A 22,570-nucleotide genomic window follows, 5' to 3' on the forward strand; every position below is an offset into this window, starting at 1 on the left:
CATCTTTCCAAGTTCTTTTAGATAATTTGTCCATTAGGTAACTACCTCAGAGCAAATGTCTAGAATCCCATTACTTCAAAGTTAAAACAGAAAATACTTGGCAAATACAGTAATAACTATAGATCATCCCCTCTTAAAAGATGGGGATCATTTTTAGTATTAGATGTTTCTTTTTTTAACTATTGATTGATTTATTTACTTATTCATTTATTGGACAAACATTTCCTAGATCTCTTCTCATATATTGAATAAGATGAAGAATTTCGTTTATATCTTTCACACAGGAATTGGTGAAGAAAATCCTTGCTTGCTGGGCAACTAACACAAGAAAAGATGAATGTTCAAAAGCTCCTGGCAGCAATAGAGTTAATTAATTTTTACCTGATTTTGCAAAAACTTAATTCTAATGAAACAGCCTCTATTTCCTTGTTAGAAGCACATTACTGATTTAATTCTCAACCTCCCACTCTTGAAATGTTTAAAAACTTGTAAGCTTCATTCACAATTCTGTGAGAATCTACCTTGTTATAAGATTTTATTTTTGTCTTCTCTAAATTCAGGCTGCACAGATAAGTTAACTCACTGTACCATTTTTTATAAAATTATTTTATTGAAGTATATCACTCATACATAAACATACATAAATAATAAGTGTATAATAATAGTTGTGAACCTACAAAACAAACATATATAACATCATACAGTACTCTCATAACTCACCCTACCACCAATAACTTGCATTATTTTTAAAACTTTTAAACTAATGATTAAAGAGCATTGTCAAAATATTACTACTAACCAAAGTGTTTTTCCCCCAATCCACCCTATTATTATTTTTATATCATTTATATATGAACATACATAAACAATTAAGTGTATAGTAAAAGTTATGAACTTACAAAGCAAACATGCATAACATCATACAGGGGTCCCATACATCAACCCTCCACCAACACCTTGCATTGTTGTGAGACGTTTGTCACAAATTATGAAAGAATATTGTCAAAATCTTACTGCTAATCATAGTCCTTATCCTACATTTGGTGTGTTTTTCCCCCAACCCGCCCTATTATTATTTTTAAAATATATTTTTATGACAGAAGTTGTAAACTTAAAACAATCATGCACATGTGCAGAATCCCCCAAAACACCCTTCCATCAATACACCACACTGTGGTGGAACATTTGCTACAGATAAGATAATGCCACCTGATTGTTATTATGTCCATAGTGTACATTTGGCTCACATTCTCCATATTGCCTCATTATCAACACAGTACATCTTTTGCATAGATGCAAGAATATTATATTATTACTGCTAACCACAGTCCATAGTTCACTCCAGTTGTATTTTCCCCATGTTTCTCCACATTCCCAACATCCTGCTGTAGTAATGCACATTTGCTCTAGCTCACAAAGGACACTCTTGCGTCTGTACCATCAACTGTAATTCTCATCCGCCTCTTGGTTTACTGTACTATTCAGTTCCTAGATTATTCTCTAGCATTCTGCCAGTTGGCATTTATGTACCTAGACCACCATTTTCAGTCACATTCCCATTTACAAACTAGCTGTTACTCACTGTGTTTTACCATCCACTCATATATTTCCACACTTTTACTGTAAAGCTAATTAAAACTTCTACATACATTAAACATCACTAGTCCACTCAGTCTTCCTCTTATCTCCTTTAAGAATCCACCACCTAACACCAGGTCTTGAAGATATTTTCCTACAATTTCTTCTAGTTTTATGGTTCTTGCTTTTATTTGTAAGTTTTTGATCCATTTTGAGTTAATTTTTGGATAAGGTGTGAGATAGGGGTCCTATTTCCTTCTTTCAGCTATGGATATCCAGTTCTTTCAGCAGCACTTGTTGAATGGACTTCTGCATGAGCTGTGTGGGTTTGACAGGCTAGTCAAAAATACTTGACCATACATGTGAGGGTCTGTTTCTGAACCATCAACTTGGTTTCATTGGTCTATGTGTCTGTCTTTATGCCAATACCATGCTGTTTTTATCACTATAGCTAGGTAATATGATTTAAAGTCTGGAGATGAGGGTTCGCTTTTCCTTTTTATGATGTTTCTGGCTATTCAGGACCCCTTACCCTTCCAAATAAATTTGATGATCATGTTTTCAATTTTTAAAAAATGCTGGTAGAATTTTTATTGGGACTGCATTGAATCTGTATATTAATTATATTAATAAGAATTAACATCTTAATGATATTTAGTCTTCCAATCCATGAGCATGGAATGTTCTTTCAGTTACTTAGGCCTTTTTTGATTTCTTTTAACACTGAATTGCAGTTTTCTGAATACAAGTGCTTTACATCGTTGGTTAAGTTTATTTCTAACTATTTGAGTTTTATCTGTCATATTTTATTTTCACCACTCTTTTGACACTTTCACTTTTATTTATCTAATTTTCATTTCAAGACTCTCTTCCTAATCTCTCCTGTCTTTTCTTTTCAGGCTCTATCACGCCCTTTAGTATTTCCTGAAAATCTGGTCTCTTGCTTAGAAATTCTCTCAGTTTCTGTTTATCTGTGAATAGTCTAATCTCACCCTCATTTTTGAAAGACCAGTCTTGCTGGATATAAGATTCTTGGCTGGAAGTTTTTCTCTTGTAGTATCTTAAATATATCAGACCACTGACTTCTTGCCTCCATGGTTTCTGATGAGAAATCAGCACTTAATCTTATTGGGTATCCCTAATATGTTTTGCATTGCTTTTCTCTTGCTATTATCAGAATTCTCTCTTGTCTTTGGTATTTGACATTCTGATGAGTATGTGTCTTAGAGTTGGTCTATTTGGACTATTTCAGATGGGAGTATATTGTGTTTCTTGGACAGGGATATCTATGTCCTTTAATAGGGTTGGGAAATTTTCTACCATTATTTCTTCAAATATTCCTTCTGCCCCTTTTCCCTTCTCTTCTCCTTCTGGGACACCCATGACATGTATGTTTGCACAACTTTTGCTGTCATTTAGTTCCCTGAGACCTTGTTCAGTTTTTTCCCATTCTTTTCTTCATCTGTTCTTTTGTATGTTCGCTTTCAGAGGCCATTTCTTCAAGCTCACCAATCCTTTCTTCTGCCTCCTCAAATCTGTTATTATATGATTCCAATGTTCTTTAAATTTCATTCATTGCACCTTTCATTCCCATAAGACCTGTTGTTTTTCTATGCCTGCTTTCATATTTTTTGTGCTCATCCAGTGCCTTCTTAATATCCTTAATCTCTTTAGTCATCTCATTGAATTTATTAAGGAGATTTGTTTGAACATCTATGATTAGTTGTCTCAACTCCTTTATTTCATCTGGAGGATTATCTTGTTCCTTTAACTGGGCCATAGCTTCCTGTTTCTTGGAAGTTTTTTGTTGGTGTCTTGGCATATGGCTTACTAGAGAATTTATTCCGGGTACAGTTTTTCTCCTTAGTTTAGGGCTTCCTTCCCTTTCTCCTTTGCTGGTTGTGCAGTAGGAACCAAGGTTGCAATTGGTATTATAAGTTGTGGAGGTTCAAGCTGCCCTCATTGCACCAGGGACCAATGAAGCTTCTCGCAACTTTCTCCTTTGCCAGGGATAGGGACAGAGTCACAGCTGTGTAGAATAATCCAAGTCATGCAGGCCTAGACTGTAGTTGCCCAGAGAGACTGAAGCTTCATGCCCCTTTCTCCCCTGCCTAGGGTAGGGATGGAGCTGCAGGTGTGGGCAGCAATCTATGCAGTGAAGGTCCAAGATGACCGCAGTTGCCCTGGTAGATTTCCAATTTTCAGTCTGTGCCAGTCAATAGTACCTGCAGTTACCTGGATAGGCTGGTGCAGGGCCCACCAGCCTCCTCCCTGCAAGAGGGCTGAAGCCTAGTCTAGGGCTATGGGCCGATCTGGGTGAAAGAAACCAGTTCCTCCCCATCACTGTGATTTTCAGTCAGGCTGGCTTCCCCTCAGCCTGGGGGTGGAGTCGAAACGGTGGCCACTGGCTTCTTTCTGACTCAGGCAAATTCACACCCCAGCTTTCCCAGGGTTATACCTTAGCCAGGAAAGTACCAAACAATAGCTGAAATCAGCAGCCAACCTTCTTCTCCTCCCATTTTTGGGGAATTGGAGCTTCCAATTCCAGCCACACAATAGCTCCTGGGGCAGCTCATGATGCCAGAGTAGGATGGTCACTGGCCTCTGCAGCTTGGCCAGTCATTTCCTAGAGAGGTTGGTGCAGGTCCTCGCAGCTTCCTGCTGGAGGTGGCACTGGGGCCTAGGCTAGAGCTGTAATCTGATCTGGATAGAAAGAAGCCAACCCCCACCAGCACTGTGGTTTTCAGTCCATGCCGCTTCCCCTCATGCCAGGCATGGAGTTAAGATGGTGGCTCCCAGACTCTTTCTGACATGGACAGGCTCAAACTTAGCTGTTCTCAGGATCATACTGTAGCCCACTGAATTTACTCATCAGTAGCTGAAGTTGGTGCCCAACCATCTCTTCCTCTCCTGTTTTGGGGAAGTGGAGCTTTCAATTCCAGCCATGGAACAGCTTCCGAGGCACCCTGTGCCTGCAGAGGAGGATGGGCGCCAGCCTCCAGGGCGTGGAACCTCTACTTATGAGTCTTCTCTGCAGATAGGCAGTCACCTCCTTCCGCTCTTTTAAGGATGTTGCAGGATGCTCTTCTGGTCTCCTGGAGCCACAATCAGGTGCTTCAGCTAGCTCCGGATAGCCTGGGTATTTACTAATTGCCCTGTAGCAGGAACTGACTCTAGGAGCTCCTTACATTGCCACCATCTTGCTGGTCATCCCACTGTACCGTTTTTAAATTATCATAGATATAATTGACTTTAATATGTAATTTAACAAGAACACCTCTAATATATCTGCAATGATAAAATGGGACAATACTTCTTAATCTTTCCAACTATCATCCTGTGAATTGTATAAGAAAGGAAGAATGTGATATCCTTTGGATATATGAGGAAACTGAGTGAAATGTCTAACAAAGATCACCTAATAGCTATGACTGCAAAAACTAATAAATTCTTTGGTAGGAAATGAAACAATGCAGCATCCTCCAGTGAACCTCCATGAACCCTTCCCTAATGATTCTATAATACATTTTCCACATGTTCAGTTTCTTCATACATTTAAAAAATGTAAACCATAGTCATTTTATTTATTTATTTTTGTGTGGTGTTTATACTCTTTTTTCTTTAAAAGCAGTTTTATTGAGATATATTCACAACACTGTGATTATACTAAAAGCTATTGATTGTGCGGTTTGGATATATTGTATGGTATGTGAATATATTAGTCATTTTAAAAATAATTAAAATATTTGTTTAAAATTGTTTAAAATGATTTCTTCATATGTTTAATTTTGATCACTAGACTGTGGCTGCTGGAGAGCAAGGACAATGACTTTTTTTAATTTTATGTCTCCTTAGTGTGTGGGGCACACAACCATGTAACTAGGGGCCAGGGGATGTTTACTTGAATCTAGTTCTTTGCTAGGTGTCTTGTATTGTTTTGAGGGGAAGGTTCCAGACAAAACTGTACTGATTGGTGGTCAGTGAAGTACTACAAGATCAAAGAGATTTCCTGACTGTGTCTCAGGCCCTGGCATATCTGTATATAGATACTATGAAGAGAAAACCGAAAATATTATTTTAGGCCAAACATTTTAAAAACTTGCCATTCAATGGTTTTGCCAGTGTGTCAGAACTTAAAGTCAGTCTTCTGACTTCAAATCCCACACTTTGTGTACCTATTTACTACTTTAAAAACACAGACTGGGGAACAGGAAAATTGGATGAAATTCCATTCAGCTATGGGAAGGAATATAGGAATATTTTCTAACATTAAAATTGAGAATTAGAGAAGCAAACGCTTCTCACCCAACAAAAATGTTTTTACAGTATTTCATAAATTTAAAAAGAGAAAAGGGTAAGATAATCCAATAGTAAAACTGAAAAAAAATTTCAAGATCTTATTTTCAAAAATTTCTTGTCAGTGTAGAGATTTTGACATGATTTTTATTTTGGCACATAAATACTTCAGTTTATGTTCTAGTTCATGAGCAGTCATTTGTTGAAATGTTAGTCCTTAGTCAAGGTCAAACATTATCACAGAAAGAAGGGTATGTTTCTAAATTGGAACACTTCTGTGCAACTTGAGCACTCAGTTCATGAAAAAAAACCATTTGATCTGATTCTATCGGATTCACAAAATCCAGACTCATTTTTTTGTCTTTATTTATTTTTTTAATGTTACATTAAAAAATATGAGGTCCCCATATACTCCCCACCCCCCTCCCCCCACTCCTCCCCCCATAACAACAACCTCCTCCATCATCATGAGATATTCATTGCACTTGGTGACATTCATTGCACTGAGCACCACTGCACCTCATGGTCAGTGGTCCATATCATAGCCCACACTCTCCCACAGTTCACCCAGTGGGCCATAGCCCATACTCTCCCACAGTCCACCCAGTGGGCCACATACAGTGTCTGGTAATTGTCCCTGCAGCACCACCCAGGACAACTCCAACCCCCAAAAATGCTCCCACATCACATCTCTTCCTCCCACTCCCTACCCCAGCAGCCACCATGACCAGTTTCTCCACATCAATGCCACATTTTCTTCAATTACTAATCACAATAGTTCATGAACAGAATATCAGTAAGTTCAATCTAATCCATACTCTAATCCTCCATCCTGTGGACCTTAGAATGGTTGTGTCCACTCCACATCTATATCAAGAGGGGGCTTAGATTCCACATGGATGCTGGATGCAATTCTCCTGCTTTCAGTTGTAGGCACACTTGGCTCCCTGGTGTGGTGGTTGACCTTCTTCGCTTCCATGCTGGCTGAGTGTGGTAAGTCCAATAAACCAGAGTGTAGGAGTTGCAAGTCTGTTGAGGCTCAGGGCCTGGCTATCACATGGTCAATCCAGAGATTCAGGTCCCCTGGGTATACACTAAACCCCAGTACCAACTATAGATCCTGTAAAAGTAACAGAAGAAGCTTGTGAACAAAGATCACATCTGAGTCCAGCTCCATCACACAGAAACACAAACTCCAAAGTAGGGCCAACTGACATGGCACTGAACTCCATCTGCCATGACCATAGAACCTGTGGGTCTCTGTAGCCCTCAGAAGAACCAATACCTGGGGTTGTATCTACTTTATCTGTCTCTGGGACTCTGCTGAGGTGTGCATAAGGGCGACCTCTCTAATAACCTCCCGGCTCTTTTTGGAGACTCATAGCCATATAAACTCATTTGTCCTTTCCATTTCCCCCTTTTATTCAGGTCAAAAAGCATTTTTAACTCCTGGTATTATATGTAGACTGAGATATTTGGCTGGTCCGAGCTGACCCTTTTATTCAAGGTCATTTTCTAGTTACATCATCGGCTGGTACTTGGTAGTGATCCCTTGGTGATAGGGAGGCTCATCCCCGGGAGTCATGTCCCACCCTGGGGGAAAGGCAACACATTTACATGCTGAGTTTGGCTTCAAGACTGGCCACATTTGAGCAACATGGAGGCTCTCAGAAGGTAACTCTTAGGCACCCTGCAGCTCTAGGCCTTGTTCTTATTTCAGGTGCACAGGCTTACAAGCATAGTCATTAGTATCAAGGCCTCATTGTTGGACTTGCCTTCTTTTTTGGTCTTTGCCATTGCACTTGGGGGATTGTTGCTGTTCCTTTAGGGACTGTGGTAGAGCTCCCCTGGCTAGGAACTCAGCACTCCCTCAGTTGTTGTTTTTAATTGTAACCACTATGAAAATACCCAAACATTTTTATGTACCCAGGATATATGCCTTGTAGAACTGCCTGCCAACCATGTGTCCACTGTCAATAACATCCCACACCAGTATTCCTCCCCTGCCATTGTTGAACCTCTCTGTGATCCAAAACTTCTTCAAAAGTGAAGCCCAATATATTGCCAGGTTCCATTAATAGTAAAATGGAATATAGTGATAATTTTGAATATTAGATACAGAATACATTTTAATTTAGAAAAATTAAGGTAAAAGTAAATTGGGGTATCAAAAAATTTAAAAATGCAAAAGCTTTGTTTTTGAGGTTTTGCCTTCCATCACTGCAATAAGTGTTGCCCCATATGCAAATTGGCAAGGCAACTACTTCCGTCTTTTCCTCAGTGTCTTTTTTTTCTTTTTTCTTTTTCCTAATTATTAAGCTTATCTTCACAAAAGTTTTAGATCACAGTAATTTAGACTCATTTTGAAGTGATAGTGATAATGTTCTCTAACCAGTATGGAACTCTCTATGATCTACTTCTTCAGACGCTTACTCTTCTGGCCCTCATTAGGCTCTGTTGGTTGAGTAGAAGAGTGATTATTATTAACATACCCATTGGAAACTGAGGATCTCAGAATCTTGGTCAAATAAATTCTTGTCCAAAGGCCACATGCTGATAAGTAGTGTGGGAGTGGGGGCATTTATTAAGTGTCTGTCATCTGTTAGAATGAACAAAGGGCATTATATCTTAATATTAGAGAAAAAGACATTGTATATGAATTAAGAACATTGGTTCTGGAGTTAGATACCTGGTTTCAAAACCATTTTTATCATTTACTCTATGACTTTGGGCAAATATTAAATTTTTTCAGTATCATTATCATAAAAAGGAAGAAAATATTATCACCACTTCTTGGATAACTAAATGAGTTAAGAGACATAAAATTCTTAGCGCATCAACTGTCACATAATAAACACTCAATAAATAAATATCTTAAATTAATCCAACCTAAACCACACACACACACATGCTGCCACTACCACCACCATCACAACCACCATAACCAACTGTGTAAGTAGAGCAGTTTTTTATATTATTTCTTTATAATCACTCCTAGGGTGATCTAACCCAATATCATGACTCTGAAAATTATTCATTCATTGATGATTGATTCCAAATGTATATCTCCAACCTGGACCTCTTCCCTGAACAACATGTATATCCAACTACCTACTTGACACCTCCTTCTGGATGTCTAATAGCTATCTAAAATGTAATGTATCCAAAAATGGGCTCCTAACAGTCTTCCTCAGCCAGCACCTCCTGCAACCTTCCCCATCCCAGTTAATGGCAACTCCATTCATCCAGTTTCTCAGGCCACAAACCTTTGTGTCATGTTTGTTTTATCTTATTATTGTCTGCCACACCCATTAGAAGATAAACTTCACAAGGGTCAAGAATTTTTATTTGTTTTATATACTGTTCTTCAGTGCTTAAAACAGTCCCTGGCACATAATCCCTGGCACTACACACATATTTGTTGAAGCAATGAATGATTGAATGAATCCTTATCTAACAGATCAAGAAACTGAAACTCAGAGAAGTTGAGTAACTCGCCCAAGGAGAAGAGTGGGTGACTCATGACACCTGGTCCCCATGACCCCAAAGCCCAGGTTTTTAATTACTACACATTTGTCAAGGTTAGTTTCTGGATAGTGGCCATAATCTAGGTGTCTTGAGGTACACATTTGTGTCATGATGTCTTAGTGTGTTAGTCAGGGTTTTCTAGAGAAATAGAATCAACAAGAGATATCTGTCAATAGTATGAGATTCTATAAGGGTCTCTCACGCAGCTGTGGGGATGTACAAATCCTGGTTCTGCAGGCAGGCTGCAACCAGGGGCTGCAATGAAAGTTCAATGAAGGTTCTTGACGAGTTCTGGGAGATGTTGGTTTTCCAAAGACGAGCTGGGAAATTCTCTCTCAATGCTGGAATCACTTCCTCTTTTAAGGGATTCAACTAATTGGGTTAAACATCACTCATTGCTGATGGCAATCTCTCTGATTGATGTAATTATAACCAGCTATCTATGATTTACCATTACAGTAAAGTCAATGGTCACTAAAGTCCATAAAATGCCCATATATTACAGTTAGCCCAGTGCTTGCTTGACCAAACAACTGGTGCAATTACTTGACCAAGTTGACACAATAGCCTAACCATCACACTTAGTAAGAACATCTGTGAGAAATAAATATTCTGTAATTCTAGTCCTGTCCTCTCAGCTCATCTCTCCCTGGCCTGAGTGCTTAGACTCCTGAGGAGAAGGAACTCCTGTCCTTCCTCACCTTCACTTTTCCTCTTTCAGCTTCTCTCCATCTTGCCTTTTGCCTGTTTCCATTTCCCCACACACTCTGTCCTTCTCTCCTGAGCTTTGTCTCTCTCCTTTCCCTCAAGTGCTCTTCTTGCTCCTTATTCTGTGGGAACTTTCCTTTCCCCCTCACACCCTTGCATGGAGGTCAGGGCTGCCCAGAAGGGCAGAGGACCCACAAGTCCTGACTCAGCATGTGCACCCTTGCTCCCTGACCCCAGAAATTTCACATGGGTAAATCATCCTACATGAATGCTAAGTGATATTGAGATGGATTTGTAAACAGAATACAAATAGACAAAGATTGATAAATTAGACTTCATTAAAATTATAAATTTTGTTAATTAAAAAAGCAAAAACACTGCAGAGTGGTGGCAAGCAACAGAGTAGGAGAAAATGTATAATACTATATAACAAAGGATTTATATCACCAATGTAAAAAGCACCTACAAATCAATAAAAGACAAGCAACAAAAAATGTGCAAAAACCCTTAAAACACTCTTCACAGAAGAGATATTCAAATGGTTGATAGTGCTTGGAAAGATTTACAATTTTTCATCTGGGAAATATAAATTAAAACCACAATGACATCCCACTACCCATCTACCAGAACAACTAGAATAAAAAAGTACTTTTAATGCCAAGTATTGATGAGGGTATGGAATAATTGAAATTATCAAACATTACTAGCGGGTATGTGCATTGTTAAAGTGTTTCAGAAAGCTAAACACAAGCCTATTCTATGATTTATCAATTCCATTCCAAGGTTTTACTAAAAGAAATGAGAATATATGTTCACCAGAAAACACGTACAAGAATTTTCACAGCAGTTGTATTCATAATAGGAAGAAAATCAACAAAAGAATGTATAAATAAATCTTGGGGTTTACCCAGACAATGGAAAACTACACTGCCATAAAGAAGAAGGTATTACAATTACATGTGTGAATGAATCTCACAAGCATAATGTTGAGCTAGAGAAGCCAGGCAAAAAGTATATATACATTTTATATAATTTCATCTATATGATGTTCGGAAACAAGGAAAACTGGCCTATGGAGACAGCAGTAAGAAGAGTGGTTACCATCTGCAGGAGGTTGTTGATTGAGAAATGATTCAGGAGGGCATTCTGGAATGTTGGAAATGTTCTAAATTTTATCAGTTTGGGCAGGTATATATGAATATAAGAAATCAACAATTTGTCTACTTTGTGCTCTTTGCTATATAAATTTCACATCTTTATTAAAACTAAAATATTTTCACTCCTAGGTATGTAACACACAAAGATTTATACACAAATGTTTATGATAGCTTTATGCATAATAACCACAAACTGAAAATAACTCAAATGTCCATCAATACTGGATAAACTATGATACATCTATATAATAGATTATTGCTCAGCAACAAAAATAAATGAACTACTAATAAAAGTAACAACTGGGACAAATCTCAAAATCATGCTAAGTGAAAGAACCAAACTTAATAGATATATTGTCTGATTCTATTTATATAAAATCCTAGAAAAGGCAAACTAATTTATAATCACAGAAGGCAAAGCAGTGGTTGTTTGCCTGGACCCTAATACTTAGATTACTATCCTTGTCTATGTAGCACTACCTACTTCCTCCTTCCCTATCTGCCCTAAATCACTCCCAGCTCCACTGCCCAGTCACCTGGTCCTTGGGATGGCTCTGCTCTGAGATGCCGCCCAAGCACTATGCCCTTAGGAGGAACCCCCCAAGGGCTGGAGATTCAGAGAACTAACCTGTGGTAGGGTTTGACTGTGGTCCCTGCTGTCTCACTTCATTCTACTCCTGGGAAGGAAGAAGGTAAGCAGCTGGTCTGTGATCCATTTCTTTCCTATTCCCAGGAGGACACTCCCAGGAGAGAAAGAGAGCCATGGCCCCATGTAATCACCTTATAAAAATGCTGATTATTAATAAACTGATGGGTTTTGCTGGAGGAGAGTCCCTACCTATGGAATACTTTTAGCCAGAATGACTCTGGTTAAAGATTGCTTCTGAAAACCAGCCTAGAATCTATCAATTTCTGAGGCATGGCTCTCTGGAGAATTTCATTTAAGTTACATAACGATCTGGGTATAAAATGGAGGTGATTCATTACTGAAGCATCCAGCAGTGAGGGAATCCACCTATCTCCTTAGAGATCTCTCTATTACTCTGGTTCAGAGGGTGCATGTCTGGTGCAGGAAGCTATGACCTGGGGACGTCTCCTTCCTTCCTGCCCTAGAGCTCTCCCTGCTCCAGCCACACTTCTCAATTGCTTGTATCCTTGAAATTTCCAGTAAAGCCTGGACTGGTAAGACCTCTGATTTGTGTGAGCCTGATCTGACAGACTCAACTCAATCCAGAGAGCTGCTGGTATGTTCCAACCATGCTTTTTCAATGAATGAGTTATTATTGAACCTCAAATACAAGGGGTTCTAGAAGCTCTCAGCAAAGCATGTCAGATATTTTGGATTTTCAATTTACTAAATAATATTCCTATTCTGGAATCTAAGTCTTATCTATTTCCCTGGCTAACTTTTCCTTCTCTGTAAAAGTACAGGAAAATGAGCCAGATGAGTTCTCAGCTTACTTTACTTTTATTTTTGACTTTTTTGGATTGTCTTTAAAAAAAGAATCACAAAAAACTTTATGTTAAAAAACATAAGAGGTTCTCATATACCCCACTCTCCACCCCCACCCCCACCCACTCCTCCCACATGAACATCCCCTTTCATCAGTAAGGAACATTCACTGCATTTGGTGAATACACCCTGGAGCACTGCCACCCTGCATGGACTATAGTTTACATTGTAGTTCACACTCTCCTCCAGTCCATCCAAGTGGGCTATGGTAAGATATACAATGACCTGCATCTCTCCCTTCAATATTATTCAGAACAACCCCAAGTCCCAAAAATGCCCCATTTCACACCTCTTGCTCCCTCTCCCTGCCCTCAGCTGTCTCCACATCAATGATACAATTTCTTCCATTGCTAGAGTCACAGCAGTTCTATAGTAGAATACCAGCAAATCCATTCCAATCCATATTATATCCCTCCATCCTGTGGACCCTGGGATGGTGATGTCCATTACACCTCTAAATTGAGACGGGGTTTAGATTCCACATGGCTGATAGATGTGATTCTCCTGCTTGCAGTTGTAGGCAGTCTCGGTTCCCTGGGGTGGTGTTTGACCATTTTAACCTCCCTGTCAGCTGACCTGGGTATGTCCAACAAACTAGAGAGTAGGTGTTGCAAATCTGCTGAGGCTCAGGGCCCATCTGGCACATGAACAGTCCAGAGATTCAAGTCTCCTGAGCATCCACAAACCCCATTGCCAACCACAGGTTCAGTAAAAGTGACAGAAGAGGCATGTGTAGAAAGGTCACATCTGAGTCCAACTCCATCACACTCAGGAGCACAAATTGCAAGGTAGGGCACACTGGCAAGGTAATGAACTCCAGAGCCATCTGTCTTGACCATAGAATGTGTGTGTCTCTGTAGCCCTCAGGAACACCACTACCTGGGGTTGTATCTACTTTAGCTGTCTCTGGGATCTTGCTGAGACATTTGTAAGCATGACCCCTCTCATGACCTCCCAACTAATTTTGAAATCTCTTAGCCATACAGACTTATTTGTCTTTGCCATTTCCCCATTTTATTCAAGTTCTTTTTCTAGTTGCATCACCAGCTGGTGATGGTAGTAATCCCTCGGCACCAGGGAGGCTCATTTCTGGGAGTCATATCCCATGCTGGGGGGAAGGTAATGCATTTATATGCTGAGTTTGGCTTAGAGAGTGGCCACATTTGAGCAACAAGGAGGTTCTCAGGAGGTAACTCTTTGGCACCCTGAAGCTCTAGGCCTAGTTGAAATTTCAAGCATGGGCATCAGTATCAAGGGCCCATTACTGAGCTATCCTTCTTCACTGGTCTTCATCCTTGCACTTGGGGGATTGTTGCTGTTCCATTGGGGAATGTGACAGAGTTCCCCAGGATGGGAACTCAGTACTCCCTCATTTGTTATGTGTAACTCTATCCACTTTGACAATACCCGATGAACATCCAAACATATCTATATACACTATATGCATCCCCAAGAGAACTCCCTCCCACCCCTGCATCTCCCAACATTGACACCCCACACCAGTGCTCCTCCACTGCCATAGTTGAACCCCTCTGTGATCCAAAACTTCTTCCAAAATGAAGCCTAATATATTCCCAAATTCAATTATTAGGAAAATGAAATAATATTGACAGGATTAAAGATGAGAAATAGAATACATAAAAATTTAGGAAAACTAAAATAAAGTAAAAAATAAATAAGAGTATTAAAAAATAAAAAATATCATAAAACTTTGTTTTTGATGTTTTGCCTTTCATCATAGTAATATGTATTGCCCTTCATTTACAATGGCAGGCAATCTCTTCAATTCCTTTCTCAGTGTCTACATCCTTTTTAAAAAATTTTTAATTTTGTCTTCTAAAAATTTTAGATGACAGTAAAGTCACATATATACAATATAGGGGACTCCCATATACCCAACATCAAACCCTTTTCTCCCTTCCCCAGCAATGATCTTTTTACATGTGCATGTTATATTTGCTACAGCTGATGTACAGATATTGAAACATAGCTATTAACTATGGTTCCATTATGGTTTACATTATGGTTTATATTTTAGACTGTTCACTTTTCTAAATTTTTGGTTGCATTATGGTTTACATTATGGTTTACATTTTAGACTATACATTTTTATAAATTTTTGGTAATATTTAACATGGCTTATATCCATCATTGCACAATCTTGTGGAACACTTCCATTGCACCCCAGTTATCCCCACTTCTATCTTTTCTATTCCTCTCTCTCCCTCCCCTGAGGGCCCACAGTGACAACCAAGCTTCACTGCTTGAAGGACAAGATTCATGATACTTGCAACAATGCTGAGGGCTTGACACTCTAGTCTGTCCTCCCCCATTGGGAGCTGCCCATGCTCTTGAGAGACATCCTCTCCTCTGTTTGAGAACATCAGGTCTCCCCAGGATGGAGTATACCACTTTCCCATTCATTGTATGTGTCTCCACCAACTGTGTGGGAAACAAAGGCATGCTGTTTCCATAGTAGCAAGTTACTTTCTGACCGCTGGGTCATGCTGTCCCTGGAGATGTACGTGCAGGTGGCTAATCTCTCAGGGAAACATAACATTCCAGCAGAACCCGGACTTGATAGCACGAGTAACGTGGGCAACAAGATTTATGACTATACTTGTTTCAGTAACATAATAGAACATCTTGGGCTTTAATTACTATCTTATCCACTGTGCACTGTGTTTTCAAGAATGAGGTAATGGGAATAGTTAGCTACAATAGTTGCTGGTTCTCATGTTTGCTTGGGGTATATAAAGAAGCTCCTGATATTAATAAACTTGTCTGATGAGCTTGAGGCTTCAATGCTATCAGATCCCCTGATCCCAATCTCTCTTTATCTTTCATTCCAGATAGCCTTCGGGTGCGTGACTCTGACACAACTGATATAACACAATATAACAAGATGAGCACACACACTCTCCCTAGAAGCCTGCCCATGTGCACCCTGTGCCAGATGCCCCCTGTTAAATAAGTAAGCCTTCCTTACTATATGTTCTAAGAGTTTTCTCAACATTATAGTTTCAACCATGTACCTGACAATCTCCCATGTTCACCCACTCCCCTCAAACCCTCCCCCCAATTCCATCCACCATCTGACTCATCCTCCCAACCCTAGCCCCCCTCCAGCCTACAAAGTCGCACCCAATAGTATCCCTATGCCCCCGTCTGATCCCTTCACTGCACAACTACTTACTTCCAATTTATCATAGATTTAGCCTGTGTAGGCATCAGCTTGCAACTCTCCTCTCCCCGCCCCCCTATTTCCTGTAAGCCTCTCCTCCAGTCTCTAGCTCTCTGAGACAGCTTGATTTACTTAATTCATATCAGAGAAATCGTGTAGTATTTGTCCTTCAATGCCTGGCTTGCTTCACTCAGCGTAAGGTCCTCAAGATTCATCCATGTTTTCCCGTGTGTTTGTACTCTATTTCTTCTTACAGCTGAGTAGTATTTCATTGTGTGTATATATCACATTTTGTTTATCCATTCATCTGTTGATGGACATCTGCATTGATTCCAACTTTTGGCAATAGTGAGTAATGCCGCTATGAATATTGGTGTGTGTATATCAGTTTGTGTCCTTGTTTTCAGTTCTTCTGGGTATATACCCAGCAGTGGAATTGCTGGGTCATATGGCAAATCTATAGCTAGTTTTTTTTCAGGAACTGCCAAACTGTCCTCCAGAATGGCTGGATCCTTCTGCATTCCCACAAGCAGTGGATGAGGGTTCCTATTACTCCACATCCTCTCCAACACTTGTAGTCCTCTGCTTTTTTAATAACCACCAGTCTAATGGGTGTAAGATAGTATTTCATTGTAGTTTTGATTTGCATTTCCCTCATAGCAAGTGATGCTGAGCATCTTTCCATGTGCTTTTTAGCCATTTGTATTTCTTCTTTGGAGAAGCATCTGTTCAAATCTCTTCCCCATTTTTTGAATGGGTTGTTTGTCTTTTATATTTGAGGTATAGGATTTCTTTATATACATTGGATATTAGGCTCTTATCAGATATATGATTACCAAATATTTTCTCCCCTTGGGTAGGCTGTCTTTTCACTTTAGTGATAAACTCCTTTGAGGTGCAAAAGGCTTTAATTTTGAGGAGGTCCCATTTATGTATTTTTTTCTTTCACTGCTCCTGATTTGCATGTGAAGTATATCAAACCATTTCCTATTACAAGGTCCTGTAGATGCTTTTCTACATTGTCTTCCAAGGTCTTTATGGTCTTGATTCTTATATTTAGATCTTTGGTCCATCATGAGTTCATTTTTGTATAAGGTATGAGATGGTAATCCTCTCTCCTTTTGCATATGGATATCCATTTCTCCAAGCACCATTTGTTGAAGAGGCCATTATCTCCCAGTTAAGTGGACTTGGTGGTCTTGTCGAATATCAGGTGACTGTATATGTGAGGATCTATATCAGAACTCTCATTTCAGTTCCATTGGTCAGTGTGTCTGTCCTTGTGCCAATACCATGCTGTTTTGATCTCTATAGCTTTGTAGTATGTTTTAAAGTCAGGTAGTGTGAGTCCTCCAATTTCATTTTTCTTTTTCAATATGTCTTTGACTATTTGGGGCCTTTTTGCCTTCCAAATTAATTTCATAGTTAGTTTTTCTAGTTCAGTAAAAAATGCTGTGTTGACAAAGAAGAGATAAAATGGGGGCAAGGGGTTGCCTTTGGGTGGGGCTTTGCGGGTTTGAGGGGGGCTGGGGATGGGCGGATGGGTAATATTGCCCAAAAAGTTGGGGGGAGGGAGGGGCAACATACGAACATAGGAGAGTGTCAGGTGTTGGTTGAGAGAAAAATGCTGAGAAAATCGTATCAAAATATAATTTGGAGGGTTACCTGTTTAGGATGCTCGGAGGGGATGGTCTGATGCAGGACGGACTCCTGGGGAATGTCTGAATGCTCATTTTGCCAGGGTGGGTTATACCATTGGATAGAGACCGAAATAGTGAGAGTTGGGGTGGACCCACATCCTGGGGAGGACTAATGCCATCAAATAGAGGGAACTGTATCTCTCGAGAGAAAGGGTGGCTCCCAGGGCATTGGGGTAGTTGAGCCTGACCTCAACAGACTTCAACTCCTACATTCTGGTTTATTGGACTTGCCCCACTCAGCTAGCATGGAGTTGAAGAATGTCAACCACCACACGATGGAGCCTAGGGTGCCTACAACTGAAAGCAGGAGGATTGCATCCAGTATCCATGTGGAATCTAAGCCCCCTCTTGACATAGATGTGCAATGGACACAACCAATCCAATGTCCACAGAGAAAATGTGGCATTGGTATGGGAAGGGTGGCCATGGTGGCTGCTGGGTGTGGGGAATGGGAGGAAGAGATGAGATGTGGAGGCGTTTTTGGGACTTGGAGTTGTCCTGGGTGGGGCTTCATGGACAATTAAGGGACATTGTAGATCCCCCAGGGCCCACTGGATGGAATGTGGGAGAGTGTGGGCTATGATGTGGACCATTGACCATGAGGTGCAGCGATCCCCAGAGATGTACTTACCAAATGCAATGGATGTGTCATGATGATGGGAGAGAGTGTTGCTGTGGGGGGAGTGGGGGGTGGGGGCGGTGGGGTTGAATGGGACTTCATATTTTTTGAATGTAATATTTTTTAAAAAATGAATTAAAAAAAGGCTGTGCTGATTTGTATTGGGATTGCATTAAATCTTTAGATCAGTTTAAGTAGGATAGACATCTTAATGATATTTAGCCTTCCTATCCATGAACAGGGAATATTTTTTCATTTATTTAAATCTTCTTTCACTTCCTTTAACAGTGTTATGTAGTTTTCTGTGTGTAAATCTTTTACATCTTTTGTTAAATTTATTCCTAGGTATTTGATTTTTTACTTACTATTTTAAATGGTATATTTTTTTTTTATTTCCTCCTCGGTTTGCTCATTGTTGGTGTACAGAAATGCTACTGATTTTTGTGCATCGATCTTATAATATGTGACTTATTGAACTCATTTACACATTCTAGAAGTTTCACTGTAGATTTCTCAGGGTTTTCCATGTTTAGAATCAAGTAGTCTGCAAACAGTGAGATTTTGACTTCTTCCTTTCCAATTTGGATGTCTTTTTTATCTGTTTCTCGCTCAAGCAAGTACTTCTAACAATGTTAAATAGAAAGGGTGATCATGGGCATCCTTGTCTCATTCATGATCCTAGAGGGAACGATTTTAGGATTTCACCATTGTAAGTGATGTTAGGTGTGGGTTTTTCATATATACCCTTGATCATGTTCAGAAAGTTTCCTTCTATTCCTATCTTTTGCAGTGTTTTTATTAGGAAAGGGTGCTGTATTTTGTCAAATGGTTTTCTGCATCTATAGATATGACCATGTGATTTTTTTTTTTTTTTTTGGATCTGTTTATGTGGTGTGTTACATTGGTTGATTTTCTTATGTTGAACCATCCTCCCGTGCCAGGGATGAAACCCACTTGGTCATGGTGTATGATACGTTTGATGTGTTCTTGAATATGATTAGCAAGTATTTTGTTGAGGATTTTAGCATCTAGGTTCATTAGCAAAATTGGACTATAATTTTCATTTCTTGTGTTGTCTTTGTTCTGCTTTGTTATTAGGGTAATGTTGGCACCATAGAATGAGTTAGGCAATGTTCCTTCTATTTCAAATTTCTGGAAGAATCTAAGCAAGATAGGTGTTAGTTCTTTCTGGAATGTTTGGTAGAGTTCACCTGAAAATCTGTTTGGCCAGGGGCTCTTCTTATTTGTGAGGTTTTTAATGATTGTTTCTATCACTTTACATGTGGTTGGTTTGTTGAGCTCATCAGTTTCTTCTTTCATCAATGTATGCTGGTTATGTATTTCTAGGAATTTGTCCATTTCCTCTACATTTTCCTTCTTTTTTGGCATATAGTTTCTCAAGGTATCCTCTTTTGATAATATTTCGGTGGCGTAAGTGGTGATATCCCCTTTGTTTCTTATTCTGTGTATTTGCATCTTCTCTTTTTTTTTCTTTGTTAGTCTAGCTAAGAGTTTGTCAATTTTATTGATCTTTCAAAGAAGCAGTCTTTATTTTTCCTTGTGCTTTATTTTCTATTTCATTTAATTCTGCTCTGATCTTTGTTATGTCTTTCTTTTTTCTTCCTTTGGGGTTAGTTTGTTGTTTTGTTTTTTTTTTTTTTTTTTTTACTAATTCTTCCAAATGTGCAGTTAGGTCTTCAATTTTAACTCTTTATTCTTTCTGATGTATGAATTTATGGCTATGAATTTCCCTCTCAGTACAGCTTTTGCTGCATCTCATAAGTGTATTTTATGTTGTGTTGTCATTTTCATTAGTTTCAAGGTATTTACTGATTTCTTTTGAGATTTCCTCTTTGACTCAGTGTTTGCCTATGAATGTGTTGCTTCATTTCCATATGTTGGTGCCAAGCTGGGTCTCTGGCCCTTCCAAATTTCCAGCTTCATTCCACTGAGGTCAGAGAAATTATTTCATATGATTTCTATCTTTCTGAATTGAGACTTTCTCTGTGGCCTAGCATGTAGTTTACCTTGGGGAATCATCCATATGCTCTTGAGAAGAATGCATTGTGCTGTATTTGGGTATAGTGTTCTGTATATGTCTATTAGGTCCAGATCCTCTAATATATTATTCAAAGCCTTTGTTTCTTTATTGATTCACTGTTGAGATGTTCTGTCTAATGGTGATAATGGCATATTAAAATCCCCCACTATAATTGTGGAGGCATCTATTCCTCCACTTCATTTTTCTGGTATTTGCCTCACAAATTTTGAGGTGCCCTGTTTAGGTGCATAAATGTTTATGATTGCTCTTTCTTCTTGAAAGATTACCCCTTTTACTAATATGTAGTGTCCATTTTTGTCTCTCACAATAGTTTTGCATTTAAAAGTCTATTTTGTCTGATATTAGTATAGCTACTCCTGCCCTTTTTTGGTTATTATTTGCTTGTAAGATTTACTTAAAGCCATTCACTTTCAACCTCCTTGAATCCCTGGGTCTAAGGTGGATTTCTTGTAGACAACATATAGATGGGTCATATTTCCTTATCCATTCTGCTAATCTGTGTCTCTTGACAGGTCAGTTTAATCCATTAACATTCAATGCTATTACTGTACATTGCTTACATTAGCCATATTTTCTTTGGATTTGTGAATGCCATATGTTGTTTTTATTTCTCTTTTTGGTTGTTCTTACACTCTCCTCCAATTCTGTCTCTCCTTTTTTTTCCTTTCCTCCTGCAGAACTCCCTTTACTATATCTTGACGGGCAGGTTTCTTATTGGCATACTCTCTTAGTTTCTGTTTATCTATGAATATTTTGAACTCTCCATCATTTTTGAATGCCAGCTTTTCTGGATAGAGTATTATTGGCTGGAAATTTTTTTCTTTTACCTTGATTATGTCAAACCACTGCCTTCTTGTCTCCATGGTTTCAGATGAGAAATCAGCACTTAATCTAATTAAACTTCCCTTGTATGTGATGGTTCTCTTTTCTCTTGCTGCCTTCAGTATTTTCTCTTTGTCTTTAGCATTGGATAATTTGACAAGTGTATGTCTTGTGGTAGGGATGTTGGGATATATGCTGTTTTTGGGTGCACTCTGCTTCCTGGACATATTTCTTTTAATAGACTTGGGAAATTTTCAGTCATTATTTCCTCCAACCCTCTTTCTGTCCCCTTTCCCTTCTCTTCTCCTTCTGGGATGCCTAAAATGTCTATGTTTGTGAATTTTGTGTTGTCATTCAAATCCTTAAGTCCCTGCTGGATTTTTTCCATCTTTTTATCTATCAATTCTACTATCTATTTGATTTCAGATTTACTCTCTTCCACATCACTAATTCTTTCCTCTGCTTCTTCAAATCTGTTGTTATTTGCTGAGAGTGTGTTTTTGATTTTTTGAATGGTGCCATTCATCACCATCATATCTGTTATCTTTTTGTGTATGTTTACAATTTCTTCAGAGCTCCAAGTGTTTTCTTAATATCCTTAATTTCTTCCTTCACTTCATTAAGTTGGTCCATGATATATGATTGGAGAACCTTGATTAGTTGTTCAATGTTCCGCTCCTCTTCCTGGTTTTTAGTTTGTTCATTGGACTGGGCCATGTCTTCCTGATTATAGGTTTATTTTGTACTTTTTTTTTTCTGTTCGGATATCATTTTATCTTGGTGGGTTCATTCACTTGATTAGCTTCTCCCTCTAGTCTCAGAGGTTTTTAGCTGCTCTTTTTGTGTGTGTGCTAAGTTTTCTCTTTGATACTTGTTCTTCTTTTTTTATTACCTTGTTGTCTAATTTACCTTGAAGGATAAAGATTAGGGCCAGGAAAAGCAAAAGAGGTATGAAAAGAAAAAGTATAATAGTAGTTTTAGTAGTAAATGTTAACAGAAAAACCATATAAAATCTAGGAACATAAATATTAAACTCATGTAAGCAGTGTATAGTTATAGGAATAAGAAAGTGTAGTACCTACAATGAAATGGGAACTGAATATGGAGAAGAATATAGTATGAATTAAAAGGCTAGCATGATCAGGAGAGAGGGAAAGAGAAAAGAAAGGACAATAAGATAGAGTTTTTCTAAAAAAAGGTAGAAAACAGAATTGAAGTGTTAGAAATAAAAAGCCAGAAAAACTGGGGGCTAAACAAAGAGAGGGAATGTAAGAGCAACAAGAGAAGGTGGAATGTATAAAGATGTAGGAAGGAAAAGAGCATTGGTAGCCAAAGTCAGTACACACAGAAAAGAGGAGATTGAGGGTGAAGAAGCACAGCAAACAATAAACAAGCTCACAGCA

This window comes from Dasypus novemcinctus, chromosome 4 (genome assembly GCF_030445035.2).
Source record: "Dasypus novemcinctus isolate mDasNov1 chromosome 4, mDasNov1.1.hap2, whole genome shotgun sequence".
Classification (NCBI taxonomy): Eukaryota; Metazoa; Chordata; class Mammalia; order Cingulata; family Dasypodidae; genus Dasypus; species Dasypus novemcinctus.